At 47.6% G+C, this 10,202-nt stretch overlaps 1 protein-coding gene across 1 annotated transcript in view; it reads left to right on the top strand.

The window, feature by feature from the left end:
* Positions 1-1,675: 1,675 nt before the first annotated feature.
* Positions 1,676-10,202, top strand: part of EXOC3L2 (exocyst complex component 3 like 2) — a 51,221-nt gene continuing 42,694 nt past the window's right edge. Inside the window, exon 1 of the mRNA XM_033158560.1 lies at positions 1,676-1,918. The gene's annotated coding sequence lies outside the window, so the exon portion shown is untranslated. The remainder of the gene's footprint in view (positions 1,919-10,202) is intronic.

The raw sequence follows: 10,202 nt of genomic DNA, 5'->3' as shown, positions 1-10,202 counted from the left end.
TTCCAGCAACTGGGATTTGTGGAAATGTTTAGGAGTGTGGATGAGTATATATTATTTATATATCTCAATCCCAGCTTGTGTGAGCAAGCTCCAAACTTAGCAGAGTTCCATTCCCTTTTAAAACACAGCAGAAAACGGTTGCATAGGCTTGCTAAAGCCTCTATAAGGAATATATATTCCTGGTATATTCCCCTTCTTCCCTCTTAAAAGTAAAGACACAATACAGTACTGATTATAAGATATAAAAAGAGTTTACTTACAGTCATCCATGAGATACAGTACAGGCTCAAAGAGGCAGATAAGCTTAGATAAATATATTTACATAGGGGAACAGCCTTCACCTCTGCTCCTCTCAGCTGCAAGCTGAGAGAGAGCATCCTGCTTGTTCAAAAGACGAGGCAAAATGGAGAGTGATCTTTGGGATCTTGTTCCCAGGTAAGACCACACCTACTTCTGGTTCCTGTAACTCAGTCCAGGTAAACAGGAATTTAAGCCTGGAGGACTGAGTTACCTTCATGGCCACTGTAGCAGTGTTGGGTTTGGCTGCTCTGTGTTTACATCCCACAGGATTCAGAAGTGTCGCTGCCTCCACCCAGGGAGGCAGAAGCACCCATCAAGAACCCTCTCCTCCTCTGTGAATTTGCCCCATCCTCTTCTAAAGCCATCCAAGTTGGTGGCCATCGCTGCTTCCAGTGGCAGGGAGTTCCATAGTTTAACCATGTACTGCATAAAGAAGTACTTCCTTTTACGTGTCAGTGAATCTTCCAGTGTTCAGCTTCAATGGATGTCCAGTGTTTGGGGGGGGGGGACTTACCTCTCTCCACTTTCTCCATGCCAGGCATCATTTTATGAACTTCTGTAATATCTCCACTTGCCTGCCTTCTCTCTAAGAATTACAGGCCAATGGCCGCTTGCTACCTTCAGCTACCTGTCCTAGCCTCATGGTAGGCAAAGGCATTGCTAGGCACTTCAAATACTCAGGCGGCTACTACAGCAGCAAGAATTTTACTAGCTAAAAACTGGAAGACAGAGGATTTACCAACGATTGAAGAATGGCAGATGAAAATGACGGACTATATGGAGCTTGCTGAACTGACCGGGAAACTCCGAGATTTATAGATTACAGGTATAAATGCTGTATTTCGATTTGTTAATCATATAATGGGACTTTTGTTTTAATTGTGATGCGTAGCTTATTTTTTTTTAGCTGTGTTTTATAGGTTGCAGTTGTTTCACTGATGTTTTGTCGATTATTCTATGACTTGCGCTGTGTTTGTGGTATTATTCTGTTATGTTCTGCCATGTTCTTATCATTTATCGTTTGCAAGCTGCTTTGGGAATCCTTTGAATTAAAAGTGGCATTAATAACTGCCGCCGTCCCCCCCCCCCCAAATCTTGTATGTGTGGTGGGGAGCTGGCGGGCTGTGTCCACTCGTTTGCAAGGCGGAAGGAAAGGGCACTCTGCACATGGTCAGGAGCACCCTTTATTGTGACTTTGCGCACTTCAGTTATTAGCCTTGTCGCTGGGAGGAAACACATCACGGAGATTCTCCCTTGCCCTGATCCAAAGCTCTCTCCCTCCCCCCCCAAAAAAGGAAAGGAAAATGAAAATATGTCCCCCGCTGTGGTCGCCGCTCCTTGACCCAGCAAGCGCTAAGAGCACCAGAAGGGTCGATTTCCCTGATTATATAAAGCAACAGTTTTAACTACCAAGGCTACTGGGAGGGACATCCTCTCAAAAAAACAAAAACAAAGAATCGAGCCCCAAGCTTCCTTCGCCTCAGAGGTCCCCACCTCCACTTTCCTCCTTCAGAGCAGCAGAGGAATCCAGTCACAGAGCTGGAAGACGAGGAGCCGAGTGCGCACGGCAGAGCATGGACTGAGCCCCAGGGATTGCCCCAAAGGACACACGAATCAGGTAGGGTCCTGCTCGTTTCCCCCCTGCCCCTCGTCCCCTGCAGCACCTCAGCAGTTTCCTGGAGGTGCAGGTTTCGCTGCTGCTAAATGTTCTTCTTCCATGCTCTTTTGATCTCCAGCTGTTCCCACCAGCCAGGGCACAGCAGCCCCCCCTGTTCCCCCCATATTTTCCCACACCAGTCCTTATTTCACGCCTGCTTTTTGCCGGTTTGGGGATGCTTCGTGAAAAACGCTCTTCGTTGCTAGAGTCGCCGTTCTTTAGGGTCGGAATGATCCCTCCCCAGGATATTCTCTGGGTGGGTAAGGTGGGTGTATATCAAGTCTCCCGAGCGCATGTGCGTAAATGCGCACACCACGCGCATGAACGCTAATGCGCCGTGCAGAGTCTTAGCCGCCCGCGCGCTACACACGCTGCCAAAATGCCAAGGTATATTTTGCAAAGTTTTGGGAGAAGTTATGTTTCGGGGGAGGCTGTAGCACAGAGTCTCCCGGTGTTAATGATCGATTGCATTTCATTTTTCTACCGGCAGCTCAAGGTGCCTCGCATGATTCTTCCCCCTCATTTAATCCCCAGTGTGGTGTAGTGGTTAAGAGTGGTAGATTTGTAATCTGGTGAACCGGGTTCGCGTCTCCGCTCCTCCACATGCAGCTGCTGGGTGACCTTGGGCTAGTCACACTTCTCTGAAGTCTCTCAGCCCCACTCACCTCACAATGTGTTTGTTGTGGATGAGGAGGAAGGGAAAGGAGAATGTGAGCCGCTTTGAGACTCCTTCGGGGAGTGATAAAGCGGGATATCAAATCCAAACTCTTCCTCCCCGCAACAACCCTGTGAGTTAGGTTAGGCTGAAAGAGGCAGTGACTGGCACCCAAGGTCACCCAGTGAGCTTCATGGCCCAGTGGGGGGGGATTTGAACCCTAGTCTCCCAGTTCTTAGCCTGACGCTCTAACCACTACACCACACTGCCTCCAATGTAGTAACCCCTCATATGAAAATTATTCTGGAATGACAGGCATGGCCCTATCTCCATTTGCTCCAGTTGCAGGGTGTGCTTCCATTTACTTGAAAGTATCCCTCCCCTACCCCTGGCAAAATCTGATTCCTTCTCAGCCTAGCCTACCTCACAGGGTTGTTATGGGTATTAAATGAGGAAGGGGGCAGACATGTTCACCTTTAAGTGGGGAGAAGGGCTGCAGATCATTGGCAGAACTTTACATCTGCTTGCCATGCCGAATGCCCCAGGTAAACCTCCCTCCATAGAAGGCACATTGCCCATTCCGAAATTCTGTGCCCATCGCAGGTGGACAGAGTGATTTGCTCTGAGTGGTTTGCTGTAGGTCGACAAGGACACCAAAACTGCTAATATGCCCCCCTGAGTTGGAGCCAGGAGTTGTGTGGAATATCTGGTTCTGGAGGCTCAGAGCATATGCTCAGAGGCACCCTGCCCTTAAATTCTAATTGTATGCCTTGTGTGGCTACTGGAAATAAAATAAAAAAGGTTGCAAGGACTCAGGCCAGGACGGCAATAAACAATGGTTTTCTCTATTTTTGTTGTTGAAAGTATAAAACAAATTCCAGTTACAATGGTTAACTCCAGGACAAAGGCCCCGTTTCGCTGATTCTTCTTCAGCTGGAATAATAAGGAATCTCAAATTAAACTTATATCTTCCGACATTATTATCTGTTTAGTCATTTCTATCAAGGCGATTGTGTAACAAGCATTTCGACAACCGTAGAAAGTTTTATCATATCTATATGAAAGGACACACATAACAAATTATAGAAAATAATATAGCAATTCATGTAGCAAACAGAGGCAGCTTACCTATCGTTTCTTAGTTTTATGGTCAAAGTGTACCGAGTGTGTCTGGGTAGCAGGCTCTGTTTGCACCTTATAAATGTTAGTTAAGGTGTGATCTACTACACAGTTAAAGTGACAGTACTACATTAGCAGACACTCAATTAAGCTGAAGTACCGTAATTTAAAGAGACGGTGTACTAATTTGACTACAGACTGTATGTAAGCATAATATAGATTATATATAAAAATGCTGTAAAGTCAAGACTATTATTTAACCCCCACGGATGTAACTAACGTATTGAAGTGGCTACTGGGCTCTGGTTGGTTGATCTTGGGGGGGGGGCGGTCCTGGTAAAATTCAACAAGCCTGCAGCCTACCTGCCTCTTAGGTACAGCTCCTGGCAATGAATGTGCCTCCTCTCGAGTTTTGGGCGCCACAGTTCAAGAAGGATACTGACAAGCTGGAAGGTGTCCAGAGGAGGGCAACCCAAATGGTCCAAGGCCTGGAAACGATGCCTTATGAGGAACGGCTTAGGGAGCTGGGTATGTTTAGCCTGGAGAAGAGAAGGTTAAGGGGTGATACGATAGCCATGTTCAAATATATAAAAGGATGTCATCTAGAGGAGGGAGAAAGGTTGTTTTCTGCTGCTCCAGAGAAGTGGACACGGGGCAATGGATTCAAACTACAAGAAAGAAGATTCCACCTAAACATTAGGAAGAACTTCCTGACAGTAAGAGCTGTTCGGCACTGGAATTTGCTGCCCAGGAGTGTGGTGGAGTCTCCTTCTTTGGAGGTCTTTAAGCAGAGGCTTGACACCCATCTGTCAGGAATGCTTTGATGGTTTTTCCTGCTTGGCAGGGGGTTGGACTGGTTGGCCCTTGGGGTCTCTTCCATTCTAGGATTCTAGGAGGAGGAGGAAGATTGATGCCCACATATAGGTTGCCAATGGGACTGAATTTATGCTGGGGCTCCCCAATGTTCAGCCTTGGGGTGCAATATTGTGTAATAAGAGAAAAAACAACAAGGAGAGGATTTGGGCATTTTAGGGACGAACAGTTTTGCTGTGGCAGATTTAAAGCAGCTCTTCACTGAGGTGCCCTGGTTGTTCCTTGGGTTATTTTTTGCTGCAGTGCAAAATCAAAAAACCAAAAAAGGAAGCCACGCCACAGCTGCTACCAGCCCAAGTCGCGCGACGCTGATAGTGTGGCTTTGCTGGCTGGAGCTGATAGTGAAGACCAGTCATATGATGCTGGGACAGATGGCAGTGTGGCAGGGCTGGTTTGGGGCTGATAGGAAATGTAAACCTTGATGTCTGGAGGGCACTGGGTCGGGGAACTCTGGCTTCTAAGAAGACAAGGCCTCCTTTAGAAGCTACAGCTGCTCCCCTACAAAGAAAGCTCCCAGTGTTTGGGACTTCTTCGTTTAGAGAAAAGTGGCGACATGCTAGAAGTTTACAAAACGATGCCCGTCAAGGAGAAAGTGCGTGGAGAAATGTTGTTCTCCCTCTCTCTTAACTTGTGGGCAACCAGTGACGCAGGATGTTGGAAGATTCAGGACACATAAAAGGAAGCACTCCTTTATGCAGTGCATAGTTAAACTGTGGAACTCCCTGCCACAGGAGGCGGTGACAGCCGCCCACTTGGGTAGCTTTTAAAGAGGATTGGAGCAATTCATGGAGGAGGAGAGGGCTCTCAATGGCTACTGGCCACAATGGCTATGCTCTTTGGTCAGAGGCAGTACAGTAAATGCTTCTGAATCCCAGTTGCTGGAACCCAGAGGGTTGCTCTTGTGCCCGGATCCTGCTTGCCGGTTTCCCACAAGAGGCAGCTGGTCAGCCACTGTGAGAACAGGGGTGCTGGACTGGGTGGGCCCCCTTTGGCCTGATCCAGCAGGCTCTTTTCACGTCCTTGTGACGCTTATACATTACAAGGAGTGTGACTCTGTGTTGTGCGTACATAAACGCAGGCTCTCCTTCTTGAGAAAAAAACGGTTTCCTGCCTCTCCATCCTGCTGTGTAATTTCCTCGTCTCCCAGAACTTCTGTGAAATTATGACTCAGGGTCTCCCGAATGGCCGGCCGCTCTGGAAGAACGGCCTGACTTCCAGCCCCCACCCCCCCACCCCAAGGTCAGATGCGTACCACCCGTCAGAGCACACCCTGAGCGGGAAGAAACAGCAGGGATTCTCATTAAGACCCCCTGGCATCCTAGTGGGTGCCTCTGCGGGGGCACATATAATGCCAGAAGCACGTACTGACTGCGTAGGAACACAGGAAACTGCCTTAGCCTCAGGCAACTGGCCCACCTAGTTCAGTAATGTCTACACTGACTGGCAGCAGCTGTCCAGGATTTCAGGCAGGGGACACGCCCAGCCCTACCCGGAGATGCTGTCAGGACCTTCTGCATCCAAAGCAGGTGTCCGCAAAAGGTAGCATTTACGTGGGGATCAAACCTATCCATTCTGAAGAAATCAGCCCTGAGTGCTCACTGGAAGGACAGATCCTGAAGCTGAGGCTCTAAGACTTTGGGCACCTCATGAGAAGAGAAGACTCCCTGGAAAAGACCCTGATGTTGGGAAAGATGGAGGGCACAAGGAGAAGGGGATGACAGAGGACAAGATGGTTGGACAGTGTTCTCGAAGCTACTAACATGAGTTTGGCCAAACTGTGAGAACAAATCAAAATAAAAAATAAAAAAATTCCTTCCAGTAGCACATTAGAGACCAACTAAGTTTGTTCTTGGTATGAGCTTTCGTGTGCATGCACACTTCTTCAGGAGGCAGTGGAAGACAGGAGTGCCTGGTGTGCTCTGGTCCATGGGGTCACAAAGAGTCGGAGACGACTAAACTACTAAACAACCAAAGGGAGAATAGAAAATTCTTTCCAGTAGCACCTTAGAGACCAGCTGAGTTTGTTCTTGGTATGAGCTTTCGTGTGCATGCACACTTCTTCAGGAGGCAGTGGAAGACAGGAGTGCCTGGTGTGCTCTGGTCCATGGGGTCACAAAGAGTCGGAGACGACTAAACTACTAAACAACCAAAGGGAGAATAGAAAATTCTTTCCAGTAGCACCTTAGAGACCAGCTGAGTTTGTTCTTGGTATGAGCTTTCGTGTGCATGCACACGAAAGCTCATACCAAGAACAAACTCAGCTGGTCTCTAAGGTGCTACTGGAAAGAATTTTCTATTTTGTTTCGACTATGGCAGACCAGCACGGCTACCCACCTGTAACTGGAACCAAAGGGAGGAGAGAGATTTCTGAAACTGTATTGTAGCCCCTGTATGTCTTGCAGCTGCAATGCGGGCAAAGAAGAGTCAGAAAGAGGATTTTTTAATGAAAGAAAGGTCATGGATCTCTCTTGCAGTGTCCCCTCCCCTCTGCCTTCCCGGAATGAGGGCAGTTTTAAGAGAAAGCAGGTCACATGGCAGCAAGGGGAGGGTCCATAGACCGGCAGGTAAATCTGCCATCAGCTGGTCACTTGAGACACTGTACACACAGAGAGAGATTCAGCGATCAGCTGGCTGGCGTGAAAAAGCAGGAGCGGAAAAGCTCCTTCTGCAAACGGGAGCATGGAAACTCAGGTAGGGCTTCCTATACGCTGACTTTTGGTCTTTTCAGCTCTGGGGATTCCCAGTGTGGAAGATCCCTTCTTCATAAACTTCCTGCTCCCACAATGTGGGTGACCCTGGTCCCGGCCAAGTCTCTGCAGAGGGGTGCAAGGGTCAAGCAGCGGGTTTGGACCCCTTGCGCTCTCTCTGGGTGGGGGGCTGCCTTTCCTGGTGCCCCATGTGCACCAGATGTGTTTCTATTTAAAAAAATAAATTAAATGAGTTTTCAGTCTTTTACATTTCAAAATAAACATTTTACAAACTTTAAATGACTTCCCTTCTTCTCCTTCCACGGTTCATATTACATATCATACATTCCTGCACATTTTGCTATAACCATTCAAATCAATTTTCCACTTTTACATCACATATTGTTTACTCTGTTGAATTTATCTTTACGCTGCCAGCGTTTTGAGCTGTGTACAATTATTTTCCAGATATCCAATAATTATTCTCCACTCTTCTTTAAATATATGTTATTATTGCTCTCTAGTTCTGCGTGTTAAGCCTGCAAGTTCTGCATATTCTTACATTGGTATCTGAAGAAGTGTGCATGCACACGAAAGCTCACACCAAGAACAAACTTAGTTGGTCTCTAAGGTGCTACTGGAAGGAATTTTTTATTTTGTTTTGTTTTAACATCTTAAAGTTACAGGTAGGTAGCCGTGTTGGTCTGCCATAGTCAAAACAAAATAAAAAATAAAAAAATCCTTCCAGTAGCAGCTTAGAGACCAACGAAGTTTGTTCTTGGTATGAGCTTTCGTGTGCATGCTCACTTCGCAACCCCAGAGTCGTCCGCGACTGGACCTAATGGTCCCTTTGTTGTTGTTGTTCAGTCGTTCAGTCGTGTCCGACTCTTCGTGACCCCATGGACCAGAGCATGCCAGGCACGCCTATCCTTCGCTGCCTCCCGCAGTTTGGCCAAACTCATGTTAGTAGCTTCGAGAATACTGTCCAACCATCTCATCCTTTGTCGTCCCCTTCTCCTTGTGCCCTCCATCTTTCCCAACATCAGGGTCTTTTCCAGGGAGTCTTCTCTTCTCATGAGGTGGCCAAAGTACTGGAGCCTCAACTTCAGGATCTGTCCTTCCAGTGAGCACTCAGGGCTGATTTCTTTAAGAATGGATAGGTGTGATCTTCTTGCAGTCCACGGGACTCTCAAGAGTCTCCTCCAGCACCATAATTCAAAAGCATCAATTCTTCGGCGATCAGCCTTCTTGATGGTCCAGCTCTCACTTCCGCAGTAGCAGCTTAGAGACCAACGAAGTTTGTTCTTGGTATGAGCTTTCGTGTGCATGCTCACTTCGCAACCCCAGAGTCGTCCGCGACTGGACCTAATGGTCCCTTTGTTGTTGTTGTTCAGTCGTTCAGTCGTGTCCGACTCTTCGTGACCCCATGGACCAGAGCATGCCAGGCACGCCTATCCTTCGCTGCCTCCCGCAGTTTGGCCAAACTCATGTTAGTAGCTTCGAGAATACTGTCCAACCATCTCATCCTTTGTCGTCCCCTTCTCCTTGTGCCCTCCATCTTTCCCAACATCAGGGTCTTTTCCAGGGAGTCTTCTCTTCTCATGAGGTGGCCAAAGTACTGGAGCCTCAACTTCAGGATCTGTCCTTCCAGTGAGCACTCAGAGCTGATTTCTTTAAAGATGGATAGGTTTGATCTTCTTGCAGTCCATGGGACTCTCAAGAGTCTCCTCCAGCACCATAATTCAAAAGCATCAATTCTTCGGCGATCAGCCTTCTTTATGGTCCAGCTCTCACTTCCATACATCACTACTGGGAAAACCATAGTTTTAACTATACAGACCTTTGTCGACAGGGTGATGTCTCTGCTATTTAAGATGCTGTCTAGGTTTGTCATTGCTTTCCTCCCAAGAAGCAGGCGTCCCTTTACCTTTACCTCTCTGCTGGGAGGGTCCAGGGTTTATGCCTCTTAACCAGGGTTTGTGCTTCCTTTGGAATGAGGCCGTGTGACTTAAGGCGCATGGTTTTATTTACCCATATATGCACCTGAGCCTTGATGCAGGGAGTGCAGAACGTTACACCTCAAGAGCGTCTCCGATTGTTTCTCCTAGAGCTTCATCAAACCTGGGTCCTGATCGGAAGGCGGCCATGCTCCCCGGTCTCTCCCAGCCAACCTCCATGGAGTTCTGCCGCCCCGCATCCTTTTAGCTGTTTCCAAAAACCTCCAGCAAAACGACACTTTCCCCCCTGTGCTGACATCAGGCTCCCCATAACCCTGCCGCCCTCTCCCTCCCAACTTTTTTGGCCTCTCCCCATTACTCAGGGCGGATGAAGGACAATTAATTGCCTTGTCAATCACTCTTAATGGTCCCGTCCTCTGCTTTCTTTGTTTCTTAATGGCACCTCTATCAGCTGATCTCCTGAACAGGAAAGCCAGTATAGTCTGTACTTTTACAACCCCTCTCAGCGCAACTTAATTCTCTAAACACTGATTAAACCCCAACAGCCAGGAATCTAGGGGGAGTCAGGGCACTCAGAAACCTAGGGGAGTCAGGGCACCCCCAAATCCATAACAGTGCAATAGGTCGGACCTAGGTTAGATCTTCAGGGAAGTTTTTAATGTGTGATATTTTTGTATCTGATTTTTGTTGGAAGCCGCCCAGAGTGGCTGGGGAAATCCAGCCAGATGGGCAGGGTACAAATAATAAATATTATTATTATTATTATTATTATTATTATTATTATTTATTATCTGCAAAGCATTTTTTGCTAGGAGCTGAGTGGCGGCTAAGCAGCAAAGGCAGACCTGAGAGGAGACATTTCTGTTTTCACCTTTTCTTAAATATGGCCTTGCAAGCTTCTAAAACAGGGGTCAGCAAACTTTTTCAGCAGGGGGCCGGTCCACTGTCCCTCA

The sequence above is a fragment of the Lacerta agilis genome, chromosome 8 (genome assembly GCF_009819535.1).
Source record: "Lacerta agilis isolate rLacAgi1 chromosome 8, rLacAgi1.pri, whole genome shotgun sequence".
NCBI lineage: Eukaryota > Metazoa > Chordata > Lepidosauria > Squamata > Lacertidae > Lacerta > Lacerta agilis.
This window is presented reverse-complemented; position numbering and strand designations above follow the sequence as displayed.